At 51.1% G+C, this 16266-nt stretch overlaps 1 non-coding gene across 1 annotated transcript; it reads right to left on the reverse strand.

Moving 5' to 3' along the window:
* Positions 1–491: 491 nt before the first annotated feature.
* On the reverse strand, positions 492–623 carry LOC115868866. Its single transcript, XR_004045832.1, has one exon. It is a non-coding gene; the product is annotated as a small nucleolar RNA SNORA36 family (small nucleolar RNA).
* Positions 624–16266: the final 15643 nt, after the last annotated feature.

The raw sequence follows: 16266 nt of genomic DNA on the forward strand, positions 1-16266 counted from the left end.
GGGTGCCCCATCAGCAAATGAAGATCCCGAAGGCTGCACCCCACAGGCTGTACCCGACTCATGTCACCACAGTTGACTCCCCTCCCGGAAATCAGCTCCTCTTCAGCCACGTGTCGAAGTTCCTTGGACCCGAGAGGCCCATCCTCCAGCAGTCTCTCTGACGATGCTCTGCTGCCTTGGTTTAGGCTTTCAGTATCTGAAGATGCTTCGAAATGATGTCCTCCTCTGGATGGGGAGCCGAGCTCTTCCTCGCTGTCTGCGCTTGGTCTGGAAGCTCCGCTGCAACCTGTTCATGTTGGGCGACCCTGGTGGCATTTGAAACACCAGTGACAGAGCTTCCGGCAGCACAGCAGCACCCAAGCCACCACAGTACCACAAACTGACAGCCAAGTGGGAGAACATCCTTAGCAGATCATATTTTAAGCATTTATTTGCTTAGAAAATAATCCTTTTATTTATGTATTTTAAAATTATTTATTTGTTTTTAAGAAAAATGTAGACTGGGCACAGAGCGAATAGAATAATCTTTTCTACCCAGTTATTTTCCCAAGTCTTTTTTAATGTCCCAAAGTTTCATGAACAGAACAGGGAAGCTGCCCTGAACTGAACTCAACACTTTGGAATCAGAAAATAATCTTCTAGGTGCCAATATAGAATTCTAAGCGGTCCAAAGACCAAACGATGCATTGTGTTGGAGAAATCTGCTGCTTGACTTCTTGAAACTCTCGAGAAGCCAGGGTGTGACTGTGAGGACTGAGGCGTGCCTGTCCTGAGCCATGGTGTTTTTAATGGCCTCCGATGCAGGTGAAAGGTGGACACTGAACCAGGAAGACGGAGGAAGAGATGCATTTGAATTATGGTGCTTCCAGAGGCTATTCAAAGTGCCACGGCTGTCCAAAGAACAAGTCACTCTGTCTTGGGAGAAGGACAGCCAGAATGCTCCTGAGACTTCTTTGCAAATGTGTTCTTGATGTCATCAGGAGAGCCCAGTCCCTGGAAAAGGAACTGCTTGGTCAAGGAGAGGGGCGGCGATAAAGAGGAAGGCCCCATACAAGATGGGTGGACACCGTGGCTACAACAGTGGGCTCCATCAGAGGAACGATTGGGAGGCTGGCGCAGGACCGGGCTCAGAACGGACTCGACAACAGTCGAATTCTGGACAAGAGAAAAACATTCTTGATATCCTTGGTGTCACCCCCGAGTTAGAGACAGCTCAGGATGTGGTGGTTACTCTCAAAGGACACGTCCCCCGGCTATGCCTCTCAGTTGGACACTTCAGATCTGTGTGATGAGATCTTTTTCTAGGCCACATATTTTAGTAAACACCATGGGGGCACAGCTTTGGGTGCCTGGTGCCCAGCTTCAATGACTGATACAGGAGCAATGGTTCCAGAAATAAAAGGGAGTTCTCTTTCCAGAGGCCCAAACTGCTCCCCCCCCCACCACCACCCAGCTCATGTGCTCACTGCCCGGGAAGGCTTGAGACATCTCCGAGCTTTGAGCCCTCCAATTGGAGCCCGGATTTAGAACTTAAGGGAGATGAGTGTTGCTGCTGTAATTTGCTTGATTTTCTGTTCTCTGAAAATGATTTGTTCTTCTCAAGGTACAGTGAGCAGCTGGTTGGAAGCACTAAGGGGCTGGGAGCAGCCAGCTGGCCTAGTGTGCTGAGAGCCCCTGATTGACCGCCAGGAAAAGACAGCCAGATTCTAGCTCGCCAAGCCCGTCTGCATGGGGGCATTCGGGGGCATCAGATAGAAGCAGCCCCCTCCGCAGCAAGTCCCTAAGGACATCAGAGTGTCAGACACCTTTGCAGTAACCCCTGCTCATCTGACAACGTGTTTGCAAAGTTGGGCTTTGCAAAATGGCTGACATGAGCAGGCAGAAGGGTGTATGCCTCAGGGTGCAGAAAGCAGTCTTTGAAATCACTGACTGGCCTGGTCTGTCTGCGGCCAGTAGTACATGAAAGGACCCGCATGTGTTGGAGGCCTGGCCCTTTTACTCCAAATTGCCATCGTTGATTTTCTTTCTATTACAGTTTACGCGGTGGGGGGCTGTCAATGGAACCTTTTGTGGGGAGGATGAGAGAATCTTGTTTTCTTGTCAGGAATGTGCCCAGCCTTCTATGGCCACACGGAGACATTTTAGGGGTGTCTAACCTGGTTTTAAAGGACCTGGAGGCAATGTCCTAAATAGAAAAGCTGGGAGGACATCATGCAGGTTGCTTCTGGGGCCAGGAAAACGAAAGGTGACAGGGGAGCGGCAGGTGAAGGAGAATCTTCCCTCTGCCAGGTTCATGGAGACTGACATTCGGTTGGAGGCATTTCACCTTGAGCCATAGCGAGGGCTCTAATTCCTGAAAAACCAAAGGGTTGTCATCTTCAGACTGCCTCACCGAGGAGGCAGCTCTGCAGGATGACTGCGGAAGGAAGCCCGAGGGATGGGGAGCTTTCACCAGACTTTCCCGGAGAACTGCTGTGGCAAGGCCTGCTGGGATGGCAGATGAAAGGGAGGGCAGGAAGCTGATGACAAGCCTGCTGCGGGCTCCACTGCGCAGGCACCACACACAGCACCGGCTTCCAGGTGGGACTGGCTTGTATTTCCGGAAGGGATGTAGGTGGTGGAGAAAAGTGTGTCAGGAGGAGGATTGGAATAAAATTGGAAGCAGTCATGGCTCTGGCCTTACTTTCTGGCCAATGATCAGTGGACTGTCCAGGAGCCCCTGCCTCTTCTGAAAGAGCACTGGTTGGCCATTCTAGTCTCTTCCCAGCCTCAATACCTTGCCCGCTGGATCTCTAGGTCCTGTCTCCACGTTCCTCTGGGAAAAAGACTCTTGTCTTCAACTCTCAGGCTCCTCCTCAGCGCAGTTCCTCAACGTTTGTCATTCTGAGTTACACTTAGCATTCGCTGGTGCAACCTACACCCTTTTGGCTTGCTGGATTCTTGGCTCCTCCATTCCAGCCTACTCGTTCATCTCCAGGTCAGTTACCCCCATGGACACTTCAGGAGAAAGCATACGATAAGGAACTGATAGCACTGGAGGAAAAGCCCAAGTTGTGCTGAAGGCTTTGGTGAGTTTAAGAAAGGGCTTCAGGAATCGACAGAAGAGCAATTGAGATGTTTCAACAAACAAAGGTAACGTTGGAAGCCCCCCGCTGTTCGTCAAGAGACTTGGAAACCAGGCAAAAGAGATCCATATCTGTGCCCATTCCAAAGAAAAGCGATCTGACGGAATGTGGGAATGATTGAAAAAATCAAAATCAGTTGCCGCAGGACATTGACAAGGAACTGCTCAAAATTTAAGCCAGAGTCAGAAGACACTAGCATGTTCTCTAGCTGGGTTTTATTGACTCTGCAGAGATATATGACTGCGTGGATCCCATAACATGATGGACAGCAGTGCAAAGATGGAGATTTCCAGAACAATTCATTGCGCTCCCGTGGCACCTGCACGTAAATCATCAGGAGTCCTTGAAACAAGGGCATACCGCATGGTTTAAAATCAGGAGAGGTGGGTGTCAGGTTGCATCTTTTCACCGCACAGACTCCAATCTGTCTGGTGAACAAATGATTCAAGAACCTGGCCGTTAGGAAGAAGAAGGTGTCATCAGGATTGGCGAATGGCTCACTAGCCACTCATTCTGCTGCTGAAAGGCATATATTGACTTGAAGCACATGCTGATGAAGATCAACGGCTACAGCTTAGGATGGATGACACCTCAGTGTAAGAAAGCTGTAAAACAGTGTGAGAAAATGCCTTACAACTGGGCCAATAAGAACATCTTGACAAACTAGGAAAATATTGGAGTTGTTAAGGATTTCATTTTATTCCCATCCATAATCAATGCACATGGAAGCAGCGGTCAGGAATGCGGACAACATACTGCATTGGGCAAATCTGCTATAAAAACGTCGTTAAAGTGCTTAAAAGCCAAGATATCACTTTCAGGACTAAGGTGTGTCTGACCCAAGCCAGGGTATTTTTAAAAAATCGTTTTATTAGGGGCTCATACGACTCTTATCACAATCCATACATACATCAATTGTGTCAAGCACATTTGTACATTCATTGCCCTCATCATTCTCAAAACTTTTGCTCTCCACCTAAGCCCCCGGCATTAGGTCCTCATTTTCTCCGTCCCTCCCCGCTCCCCCCTCCCTCATGAGCCCTTGATAGTTTATAAATTGGTATTTTGTCATAGCTTGCCCTGTCCGATGTCTCCCTTCACCCACTTTTCTGATGTCCGTCCCCCAGGGAGGAGGTCACATGTAGATCCTTGTAATCGGTTCCCTCTTTCCACCCCACCCTCCCTCTGCCCTCCCAGTATCACCACTCAACCACTGGTCCTGAAGGGATCATCCGTCCTCCAAGCCAGGGTATTTTCAATGCCTCGCATTCATTCAAAAGCTGGACAATGAATACGAGAGACCAGTGAAGAATCAGTGCCTCTGAGTGATGGTGCTAGTGAAGAATTGATAGGCAACACCATGGACTGACTGCCAGAAGAACAAACACATCTATTTTGGAAGAAGTACAACTAGAATGTTCTCTAGAAGGGCATTTGGCAAGGCAGTGTCTCATATATTTGGGTAATGGATTCAGGAGGGAGTAATCCCTGGAGAAAAGACATCATGCTTATTAAAATTGAGGAAGACACTCAAAGAAATGGATTGACAGTGCTATGATAATGGGTTTAAAACATAGCTACAGTTGTGAGGATGGTGGCGGACTGGGCAAGGTTTCATGCTGTTGAACATAGGGGTCACTATGAGTTGAAATCAACTCAGTTGTACCTAACAGTCAACAACCACAGGCATAACCTGGGTGCCTCACAATCGCTCTAGCCCTCATGGAACAAACTCCACCCTTCTATCATTTCACCCCCTTGCTGCCTTAGTCCTAGGAAATCTGATCTATCCTCATCTTCTTTTGACCCTGTTTTGAGTCTACTAAGCCCACACAGTTCCTCCCCCCGGGCTTGACTCCCCTGGAAACTTTCACATTGCTTCTCCATTTCCAACCCCCATATTGGCTGCCACCAAGGAGCTTTCCATTCTACTGCAGTACCTGGTGAATCTGCCTCCCCCTCCATCCTTACTGTTAGACATTACCCCGGTACTAACCCTTTCCAGAGGGGGCCTGGGGGCGGAGTGAGTACACGTTGGCTGCTGACCCCAACGTCGGCAAATTGAACCTACTAGCTGCTCAGTTCGCCTGTAAAGAATCACACTCTCAGAAAGCCATAGGGGCTGTTCTGCTCTGTCCTATAGGGTCTTTATGGGTCAGACTTGACTTAAAGGCAGCGAGTGAAGGCTTAGTCTCTCTTTGGTCTCTAGTTTTACCCGTTAGCTTTCACTTCCCTCCAGTCCTCTATACTCTATGTTCCAGTTCGAGGGGCCACCCGATGCTTGCTAAACAAGCAGGTCATGAACAAGGTGTGGCTGGGTGTTTGACTTCCTCGAACTTCAGTGGTGGTGGGGGGTGGAGGGGAGAGAATCACCATCCATCTGATGCTGATTCTTATGAACTGGGTTTCAAAAATACATCCTGTCTCCAGCTTTTTTTTAAAAAAGTCAATCTGACACTAGCCAGCCCTCCACAGCACTCTACTTCTCTTTCGGCTTCAATAAGCCATTTCAATGGCCACGCAGAACTCACGGACAATGTTTAAAGTGATGACGTTTATTATGGAAATGGCAGGTGACAATCAGGATAAGAGCAACTCAGCATATACCTTTTTGATCGGAACAGTTTCTCGGTCTCTTGACCCTTTGCCCCTGAGACCCTTGGATCAGCCCAGACTTTCTCTGCTTGGGCAAGTATTACAAAGCTCTTTCGTTCTGCTACTGTGTGCCAAGAGGTACCCATTCTGCTTTGGTGTTCAGCCCTCTAGTTTCATGAGTCTGCAAGTCTAGCTCAACCAACAAATGCCAGGGGACATCCCACTATGCCAGCACGCCTTCTGCCTAAAAATACTCAGCTTTTTCTCACTCTGTGTTGTGTGTTGGTGATCTTAGGCCTTCCAGGAATCCTCCAACCCAAAGTTGGGTCAGGGAGCCCACCACCACATCATCTCCTGTGGTTTGGTCTCCTGGTTCTACTGCTGCCAGTTCTCGGTGTACTTACTGCCTTACGCTGTCTACAGTATTATATAGCTCTCATGCTGTTGGGTCTAGGAGGTTCTTTGCACGGGGACCCTAGGCCCAATGGATGTGCTGTATTTCCAGTTCCAGTTGTCTTTCTTGGTCATAGAGAAGCCCCCCACCCACCCCCAATCTCTTTTAATCCCAGTGGGATGGCAAAACTAACCAACTCCCCTTATTTGGATTCCACATGACTTACTTGCCTGGTTCCATTCCCACTCCATGCACCTTGTTCGAATCATTAGCAAATTGTCCAATTGATGGGCCACCAGCCCCTCATTGGTATCATTCCACTCAATCATGTGGTGAAAGTGACAAGACCGTGGGGAGAAAGGCCATAACAAGGCAATCAACCCATTGACTGGCATCAGGTCACCTTCTTCCTTCGTCCCACTGGTCCGTGCAATTCACTGTCCCCTCTGATACCCATGCTTCCTCGCTTTGTGTCACTACTGGTGGTTTACATATCTCTGTCGTCTACAAAGTGTGGTTTTTGAGGACAAAAGCCACTTTTACTTGACTCTACAAGAGTAGCAATGCCCGCCCTCTAGTCAGTCTTAATCAACACATGTGCATGAAGCCCTCCTGGGGCTCATGTTCCTTCACACCGGCCCCTGGGAGTAGTCACCCGTCTTGCCTCACTGACGAAGGTGCACTCCTGCCTTCTGTCACATCCGCCTTCCTCCTGGCAACGCCAGTCGCGGAGTGGTCGATCCCATTCTGCCACAAGGAGAGGCTGGTCGTGGTCGGGTGGGAGCAGCAGCAGGGACTGGGGAGTGACATGGAACACGGAGGGAACTGGCAGAAGTTCTGGGGGCTCACCAGCTGGCATCCCGTGTGAGCGCCAAAGGGAACGTTAGGGGCCGGTGGCTTTCTTTTTTGTTGTTTGTTTGCTTCAGCCCACAGCTGAAATCCTGAGTGCATCACGAGGCTTAGTGCTGAAGGCTGAGGGGGAGGTGGGAGCAGTGTTAAGGTCACCTCTGCTTTGTGCCTGTCCAGGGAGAGTTGGTTCGGAGGTTGTTTGTGTGTGCGCACACGAGTGTGGATGTCGCAAGCCCCTGGGCATGTCAAGACAGCTAATCACATGACTTCACACCAGAGCCTGAGGAAGACTCACTCCGCCCATTTGTCATTTGTCTTTCCCCGCGATCCCATGGCTTTTGCTTTGTTTCTGTGTGGCTCCGCCATTGTCTGCAGGCTCAGCCAGTTCACCTTGGCTAAGTCTTGCTTGAACAGAAGCGTTCAACAGATCGGTTCATTGTCATGTATGTGCCTGTGTATGAATACAGATGTGTAGCTGTCCACTCACACATGCAACTACTGTAACCCCTAAGTGAGGGCCTTTTTAGGATTGATTACTGCAAGACTCTACTTTGTGAAGGTGTCCAGGAGAGAGCCGAGGTCGGGGTGGGAGTTGGGTTAGGGGACATCTGTGTGCAGCCACACCTTGCCTCTGTTTACACAGGGAGAGGATGAAGGGGGGCATGTCTGATTGGCAAATAAGTGGACAGGAGGCGCATGCCTTTTCTAAACTTTAATCTAAGCGTCGAGTCCTCCAGGTCCAGAGTCTTAGAAAACATAGGGACCACCTAGTCCCGCAGGCTGTTGCCGCAGAACCCCCCCGGACATTGTTGTGACATGCTGTTGAGTCAGCTCTGATTCATAGGGACCCGAGTCAATGCCGGGTCCTGGACTGTCGTCAGTCATTGCTAGCTGTAAGCCCATTGTAGTCACAGAGTCCCTGACATGCTACCAAGCCTGATGTCCTCCTCCAGGACTGCTCCCTTCTCATAACGGGCCCCAAGCACGAGGGGCAAGCCTCAGTAGGCTTCTTTGGAAGGCCCCTTCGACCAATTAAAGGGGCCAATCAGTCAAGTCCTTCAACCTCCAGCTACAGAACCGCTGGGAGGAGGCCTGGACTCTTTGCATTTAACGCCTGCTTCAGGCTGCCCCAACTGCCTTAGGTCACATGGTGAGTGGCAGCAGATCCCAGACTAGAACCAGAGTCTTCTGACTTTTCGTCCACAGACAAGCTGAGCGTTCCTGCAGGTTAAAGCTTTGGGAATCAAGGCTCAGATTGGGTGCAGGGGAGTGTGTTGAGTGGATCTCTTATCCTGCAGATCGCTAACCCATCTAATTAAATTAGTTCCCTACAAGGGGGACTCAAGGGCTTGAATTCCCAGAGCGGGCAGAGACCGCTGAAGTAGGCCCCTGTCTCTGGGCTGACCTGGCACCTGCAGGCCCTGTCTCTGACACTTGGCAGGGTTTCAAAGTCCTCTGTGGTTCTCTTCACTCTTTCTCTAGGGGTTAGCACTGTCCTGTTGGCAACTTGGAAAACCAGGCTTGGCGTTATTCCTGACCTGGAGTCACCTACTCCCATTTCCTTCCTCGCTCCTTTCCCCCCCAATTTCCCCGTGAGCAGTTTTATGACAACGATTCACTTACCATGCAGCGCACCAATGTAACATGTGCCAGTCCGTGTGCGCCACAACCAGCATGATACATTGTAGAATACTTTTACCACCCCTATAAGTAACTCTCATTTTTTACCTTCAAACTTTCATTAATTTATTTTCAGTCTCTGTAGACTTTTCTAGTCTAGACATTCCATACAGATGGAATCATATAATAGCGTGACTTTTTCCTGATGGACTTTAATAATGATTTCAAGGCTCATCCATGGTCCAGCATGTATCAAGGCTCCATTCTTTTTCATTGCCAAATAATATTCCATTGCCCAGATAGACCACAATTTGTATAGCCATCATCCCTTGATGGACATTTGGTTGTGTCCTCTTGGTTATTTTAAACCATGTTGCTATGAACATTAGTGTCCAATTTTTTTTGCATGACCATTTCATTTCTTTTGGGTGTACACCTAGGGCTAAAATTTCTGGGTCATATGGTAACACCATGCAGTTGAAGAACTGCCAGATTGTTGTTCAAAGTGATTTCCCTATTTTGCATTCCTTCTAGTAGTGACATGGAACCAATTTCGCCACATCCTCGCAGACACATGTCATGATCTGTCCTTTTCATGATGGTCAGGTTCCTAGCGGTTCATGACGTCCAGCAGCTTCTCATGTGCTGTCCACTAGGTGGATATCTTCTTTCGAGACACGCCTGCAGATAGCCTTTGCCCACTTCCTTGGATTATTTGTCTTTTTCGCTCTTGGGTTTTAAGAACGCTGCATCTACCCCGGTGGCATAGTGTTTACACATTGGGCTGCTCCTGATGAGGGATTTCTGAGGCTGTGAATCTGTTTATAGTAGGAGGCAGCCTTAGTTTTCTTCTAAGGAGCAATTGTCCCACGATGCCACCAGGGCTCCTTGAACTGCTTTAGAATTTGTGGACTTTTGGATCTCTAGTAGGGAGAAGTCACAGGTCATCGCTAGACTGCCTGGTTCCCACGGTTACCCCCGTCTATCCTGAGCCCCTCCACCTGGAGTCTGTTCTGGCTCGTTGCTTCTGCTTACTTTTGATCATTTCCTTATTTCATCAACTCGGTGATGGCGATGGGGAGCTCCAGAATTTTTACGCAGGGCCTACACACCCAGAGGTGTACCACGCACTGCTTGCTGGCTGAATAAATGATGCCTGCTTGATACCACCATTCTTTTTCTTTGTTTCAAAGAAAGTCATCTCCGTCAGATGAATAAACAATGTGCAGGTTCTTTGATCAGATGTTTTCTCAAATAGGGGCTTCCCAATGTTGAGGGGTAACCAAGAGGCCTTCTTACGGGAGAGTTGTGACCAACAGAGCTGAGGGACCAGGCGGTAGTCCAGACCCAGACTCTGAGCCCGATGTCCCCACACGCTCTGCTCTTCCTTGGACTTCAGTTTCTTTATGTACAAAAACACGGTGCCGAGGAATGTACTGCCGAGAACCTGTCACAGTGGGTTATCATGCTAAGTGAGCCAGGTCAGACTCAGAGGGCCACATGTGCTCCATGTGCTTCTGTTTTTGGAAACCACAACATGACGTATCAGAAAACAGATGAGTAGGTGGCGTGCAGGGATGTGTGTGGGTGAGGTGGGGAATTAACTATAAAGTGATAGGAGAAACATTTTGGGGTGTTGGAATTCTAATCTGTCTTCATTTCTGGTGGGGTTGACATGGATAAGTGTTAAAATTGATCACATACAGTAGTATATGCCAATGATGCTTCAATAAACAGACAGAAATATAACACACACACACACACACACACACTCACACACACACACACAGTTGGACCAGAAAGTCTCTGGCTCTCTTCAGTGCTAATATCCCCTGATAACAGGGATGGCAACAGGAAGAGCCAGGCAGGGTCTTGTCTCCTTCCATCCCACCCTGTCTCATGAGGTAATGGTGGAAGAGGGAAACTAGACCTCTGTTGCTTGGTTGGCTATTTTAGGAAGGAGGGCACTTCATCTGTAGAGGCTAATGCAAGTCTGTGTGGGGGTATCAGGACTTCTCAGAAGAGGCCCCACCCCACCCATCGTCTGAAGACTGGGCTCTTAGACACAGACCTGAAATGAAATACTTCTGAACCAAAGCTCGGAATCCTGATCTACACAAAGCAATCCTGGACGCCGGCCAGCCCACACAGGAGTCTCTGCGGAGAGCAGGGGCCCCTTCCTGTCCACCTTTCTGTCCAAGCTCAGAGGGAAAAGCCTTCTGCTGCACAAGAGTTGAGTCCTGGGCTGTTAACTGAAAGCTTGTTAGTTCCAGGCCCGATGCAGAAAAGACCTGGGGATTGGCTGCTAGGAAACCCTCAGGGGCCGTCCTTCTTTGTTCTGTGAGTTGCTGCGAGTCAGAATCTGTTAGGATGGTGCCTAACAGCAATAAAGCAGGATTACTGACTGAGACCACCGAGGGGCACACAAAGAGGGACCCAGGCCCCGAATAGGGAAAGAGAGGAATGAGATGGTTACAGGCCAAGGGAGGGAGCACCTGCCCTGGTGAAAAAAGCCCATGTCTCCATGCTGTTAGAGGAGGCTGCTTCTCAGGCACAGGCCCTCCGGGGAGAGTGTCTATAGACTAGAGACTTGAAATCGAACCCCACTTCCCCACCACGCCTCCTCAGATACAATACCCGTCCCTCTACCCGCTGCCATCCAGGAGACTCGGACTCAGCTCGGCCCTAGAGGACAGAGTGGAACTGCCCCTGCGGGCTGCTGAGGTTTTAAATCAGGGCTGGAGAAGACAGCTTCATCTTTCTCCTGGGGAGCCGCCGTTGGAGTCCAATTGCTGACTTTCTGGTTTGCCACCCAGTCGATCCTGACTCTTCACAGCCCCATACGGCAGAGTAGAACTGCCCCCAAAGGGTTCCAAAGGCTGTGGTCACATCTTTCTCCTCTCGCCGACCTGTGGTTAGCCGCCCATGCTCCACCACTGCATCACCGGGGTCCTTGCAAAAAAAAAAGTAAAGCGCAGCGAGTGTCCATTTGGTGGACACTTTTCTCTTCATTCACAACAAGCCTAAGAGTTAGACCTTCTTCTTGTTCTCATTTCAGGAGCCCTGGTGGCTTCGTGGTTACTCTTTGGGCCGTGCTCTGCCTGGTTGGCTAGTTCAAACCCCAGCAGCTCCGCAGGAGAAAGACGGGGCTTTCCACTCCAGTAAAGAGTTACAGTCTCAGAACCCACAGGGATGGCGGTGATGGCAGTGAGTCTGTTGTTTGCTTACTCTTGTTCAGAAAGGAGGACATGCCTTAAGGTTACACAGCTACTAAGTTGGGGGTGGGTGGGGGTTGTTTCATACCTAACCCATCCCTGAGATGGCCCAGCGTTTCCCCACCTCCATCACTGCTTTGAGTCATAGGACAGGCTGAGGGTGTGGGGCTCAGTCTCTGGAGTTGGCCTGGGCTCTGTTTTGTCAGCTGAAATAAGCCAGACCCAGTCAGGTCGCTCCAAGCCCACACTTTGGGAGCAGCAGGAATGTTCCAGAGAGTGTGATTCCAGATGGAATTCCCACCCAGCTGCACCCCCATCCCCAGGCCCCTGTAAAACAAGACAGCCTCAGCCCTTCTTTGGTCAGGGCAGCCAGCCTCTGGGTGGGTGTACTGGGGCCAGAGCAGACCCCATAGCGCCTCTACAGGTGCTGAAGGAGGGGTGCAGGGGAAGGAGCCCTACTTCCACGTAGGAATTTCTGCCAAGGACTCCTTCCGCTCAGGAAGGTTGATGGAGGGATTCCTGCAGGAGTCAGGATGCTTCTCTGAACCGCGAGATTTGGAGGCAGCCACCTCGGGGAAAATGTCTAGGACCAGGGACACCTTCCTGGGATCTTGATGCTTTGGGGCATCCGAGAACCATTAGAAGCTGGCACCGAGTGAGGGAAGGCTTTATTATGCCCCTAACCCTTTGCCATGGCGTCGTTTCCAACCCTTAATGACCCTATAGGAGGCCTGCCCCATAGGGTTTCCACGGCTCTCTTTGCAGAAGGGGTCCTGCTGGTGCAGTGGTTGACCAGAGCACTTGTTATTTCTTATTATTTATGATAGAAAGAAAACTAGCTGAAGCATGTTATTTATTACAACTTGTTTGCATTAGAAAGGAAACTAGCTGAGCAATGATATTTATCACTTAATTTGTTTACTGCTAATTTGTTTACTTGAGAGGGGAAACTGGTCAAATCATGATGATGTCTATAATGACATCAATAAATGATATAAAAGTAGCCCCCAAAGGCCACAGACCTCAGATCTCCTATGATGCAGACCCTCACATGGAGAGCGTGTCAGGGGTGAGTACACCTATGATGTAGCAGTCATGTGTGCAGTGGATTTTAATTATAACTATGCTGATAGAACTCTGTTTGATCTTTGAAGTATATTCATAGACATGAGTTTATGCTCAGATTGTTGAAGGTATTTGTTGAAATGAACCTTGTTTGGATTGTTCCCGTTTGAATAAAGAGTGTTACGTGTTATTGAATATTTGATTGAGTATTGCCTTGTGTGCTCATGACAGTTGTGAAAGTGGTTGGTTCAAATCCACCCTCCGCTCCTTGGGAGAAAGACGCAGCAGTCTGCCTCCATAAAGATTTACAGCCTTGGAAACCCGATGGGGCAGGTCTCTGCTAGGAGGGCAAATCAACTCACCGCAATGGGTTTGGGTTGGCAAGGTCTTGCAGAAACAGATGGCCTCTCCCCCAGGCAGCACAGCTAGCAGGTTCGAACTCACAGCCTTTTGACTAGCAGCCAAACACTTGACCACCAGGCCTCCACGGTTCTTTGTCCCGAAGGTCAGGAATCCCGGAAGGACATGGCGGTAGGAGAAGCTGGGCATATGCAGCCCCTCTCGTGTGGGTTCCAATGCCCACCTCTGCCTCCGGCTGACCTGGAGCGAGAGCTCCGCTCTCGGTGGTCACAAGGATCAGGAGCACACAGAGTGACAGCGTGGTAAACAAAGACCCTGGGCATCTGCCCTTATGGAGATGGCCGGCCGGGCGGGAGGTGCCCCAGGCCTCGCGGAAGGATGGCAGCCTGGGGTCTGTGGTTGCCTTCTGTTCTGGCAGCCTGCTTTGCAGGGGCCGCGTGGCTTTGGCTTTGGCGTTAACAGTGAGAGGAGATCTTTGGTCGCTCAGGAAACCAAGAGGACTCCCACGGGAGCCCTGTCTGCCCGCCACCACTTCTACCCTGCGGGCTTTACTCGAGAAAGGGTGCCTGCAGGCCCCTGGATTTTGTTCCCAGAGACCGCTCCTGTTAAGCAGGTGCTGGCAGTCAGGGGCACAGTGTCCCCTTCCCCGCCAGGTGTGGCGAGGCAAGGCTAGGCGAGGCAAGCAGAGCTAGCCGAGAACCTTGGAGGGGACTGAGGCTGGAGGGAGAGTGGCTTGTCTCTCTCTGCAGGTAAATCCTGCTGACAACCTCAAGCACCACCCCCCTCACCCCCCGCCCCACTCAACCAAGGAGACATGAAGAATAAGCGGAAGTGTGGTGGGTTGAAGTAATTTATTTTCAGCCTGTCTGTGCCTGGGGTCCAACCCCCCGAATTCCAGCAAAAGAAACCAGCGAGAACGACATGCACGGTGCGGAGGCCGTTCCGGCGTGTCCGCGATCATGAGATAGAGTGGGCACAGAACACGGAACAGGGGTCTTTGGGGGTTGTGGCAGGGGCTCCCCGCCCAGGACAGCTAGCCCTCCTCTGAGGCCCAAGCCCAGCCACTTAGCCCCTGCTCCCTTAGAAGCCCCAGGCCCCTTATTGCTACATTTGCTACATTGCTACTTTATGCCCCCTGGGCCAAGCCCGAGGGAAGCCTTAGTGCTGGGTGGTATTAATGAGCAGGCGCCAGGCGTCTGCCGTTGCCGTGGTTACACGAGCACGGGCCTCTGTTCAGAGCATCCCCCTGGCGGGTTATTAGTGATTGATTCATTTGGCCACTATTGGACTGTGCTGCCTCGTGGTGCTTGCTACATTCTCAACTCGTCCGGCCCTTTGGAAAGCTGGTAGCACGTTCTGTCACCTCCCCCTCCCCTCCCCTCCCCAGCCCATTGCTTCTCAGTTCCCGGCCTTCGCTGGAACCACTGGACTCTAAAATTTAACTTTACCCATTCCGGGAAGACTTCCTGGTGGAGGCGTTCCAAAGCCATGCATTTGGACAGGTGGGGTGCATTTTAGGAAGAACATCAACCTCCACAAACAGCAAGAGGTGTGTGTGGGGGGCACAGAACACAGACCAGGGGTCCTTAGGTAGCAGGGTACTGGGTCCGTGCCCTGGTGGTGAGGTAGTTGGAACACACCAGGAATCCTGCTAGCAGGAAAGCCCCCCAGAAGAAGTTGCCCTGCAGTTAGCTTGTGCACGCAGCAATGCTGATTCTGGAGCGGTCTGGTCCCGGGGCTGGCCACTCGGCAGGGGTGAGCCTGGGGTAGAGGCCCAGCGAACTTCACGAGCCCTGCTTTGATCTTGGGGTGCAGAGACATCTTCCCTTGAGAACACAGCTGGGCCTCACTTTCTGGAAGGGCACCAGTCCTCTCCCCTGCTGCGTGGGTCAGGCCATTTGACTAACTGGCAATCTCTTCTCTTCCCAAGGAGGGAGAGCCTATTTCAGTCAGATGCCCGGGCCTGTTCCCTGGTGTGTCTGACCTGGTGGGTGGGTGCTCACATGCTAAGGCTGCCTTGAGGCTTTGGCCTTGGAGCTGCCCAAATGACATTTGCCCTGTGAGCCCTCATGCTGAAGAGTCACGGGTGCAGAGACACTTCCCATCCTGGGGAGCTAAGGCTCATCTAGGAGGCAGGGCAGCAGATCTGGCTTTGCTGGAGAATTGCCCTCAGACATCGAATGGGAACTAACTTGAATGGAGCAAGGCCACTCCAGCCCACTCTGGCTTGGCTTGTGTCTTCTGGGGAACCCAGGGTGGTGGTCCCAGGACTGAGCAGGCAGCGATGAGGGGGTTATTGCTCTGAGTTTGAATCCATCTGCAATCTCTTGACTGGCATGGGAAAGGAAGGTGCGTTTCTTATACCTGGTGGGCATGCCAGTCCCTGGCATAGCCCCAGAGGGGTTTCTGCCTGCTCCACCAGCTGGCTCTGGCTGGACCTTCAGGGAATTCAGCAGCCAAGAATCAGGAGGATCACAGAAGTCATGGTGCGTGTGGTGGGGGAGGAGGAAGGGGGGTGGGCGAGAGCCGGCCTGACTTAGAATGCCCCTCCTGCCCCTGCAGCAGGGACAGCAGGACACTTGCCTACTTGGGGTACAGGACTGCCTCCTGCTCAGGGGCGCCCGTAGTCCATGTAGCCTGTGCCTTGGTGTCAGCACAGCCTGGGGGCTGGTTGGCAGTCCAAGCCATCTTTGGGCAATGTTGGAGACAGGCGAGCTGGACCTCTAGTGTTGAAGGGATGAAAGAGGGTGGCCCAGGGACAGGAGGACTCAGAGACCCCATAACATAGGCTAGAGTTTCATCTAACTATCCACTCACTAAGTAGGTACTGGGTGTTTTGGAAGCGCTAAGGGCATGTGTGAAAGGCTGGGTCGCCCCTGCCACCTTGGCCAATACCCTGAGGCCTCTCAGCTTCCACCATCTCCACCATGACTTGCAGAGAGAGACAGGTGCTGGGGGAGCACCTGGGACGTGGTTATCCTGAGCCCACCAGAGGAGGGAAAACCATCATGAAACAGCTGTGAGCGGGAAGCCTGGTGCCCTG

Source organism: Echinops telfairi, unplaced genomic scaffold (assembly GCF_000313985.2).
Source record: "Echinops telfairi isolate 266 unplaced genomic scaffold, ASM31398v2 ScPeMD7_18;HRSCAF=68, whole genome shotgun sequence".
Lineage (NCBI taxonomy): Eukaryota > Metazoa > Chordata > Mammalia > Afrosoricida > Tenrecidae > Echinops > Echinops telfairi.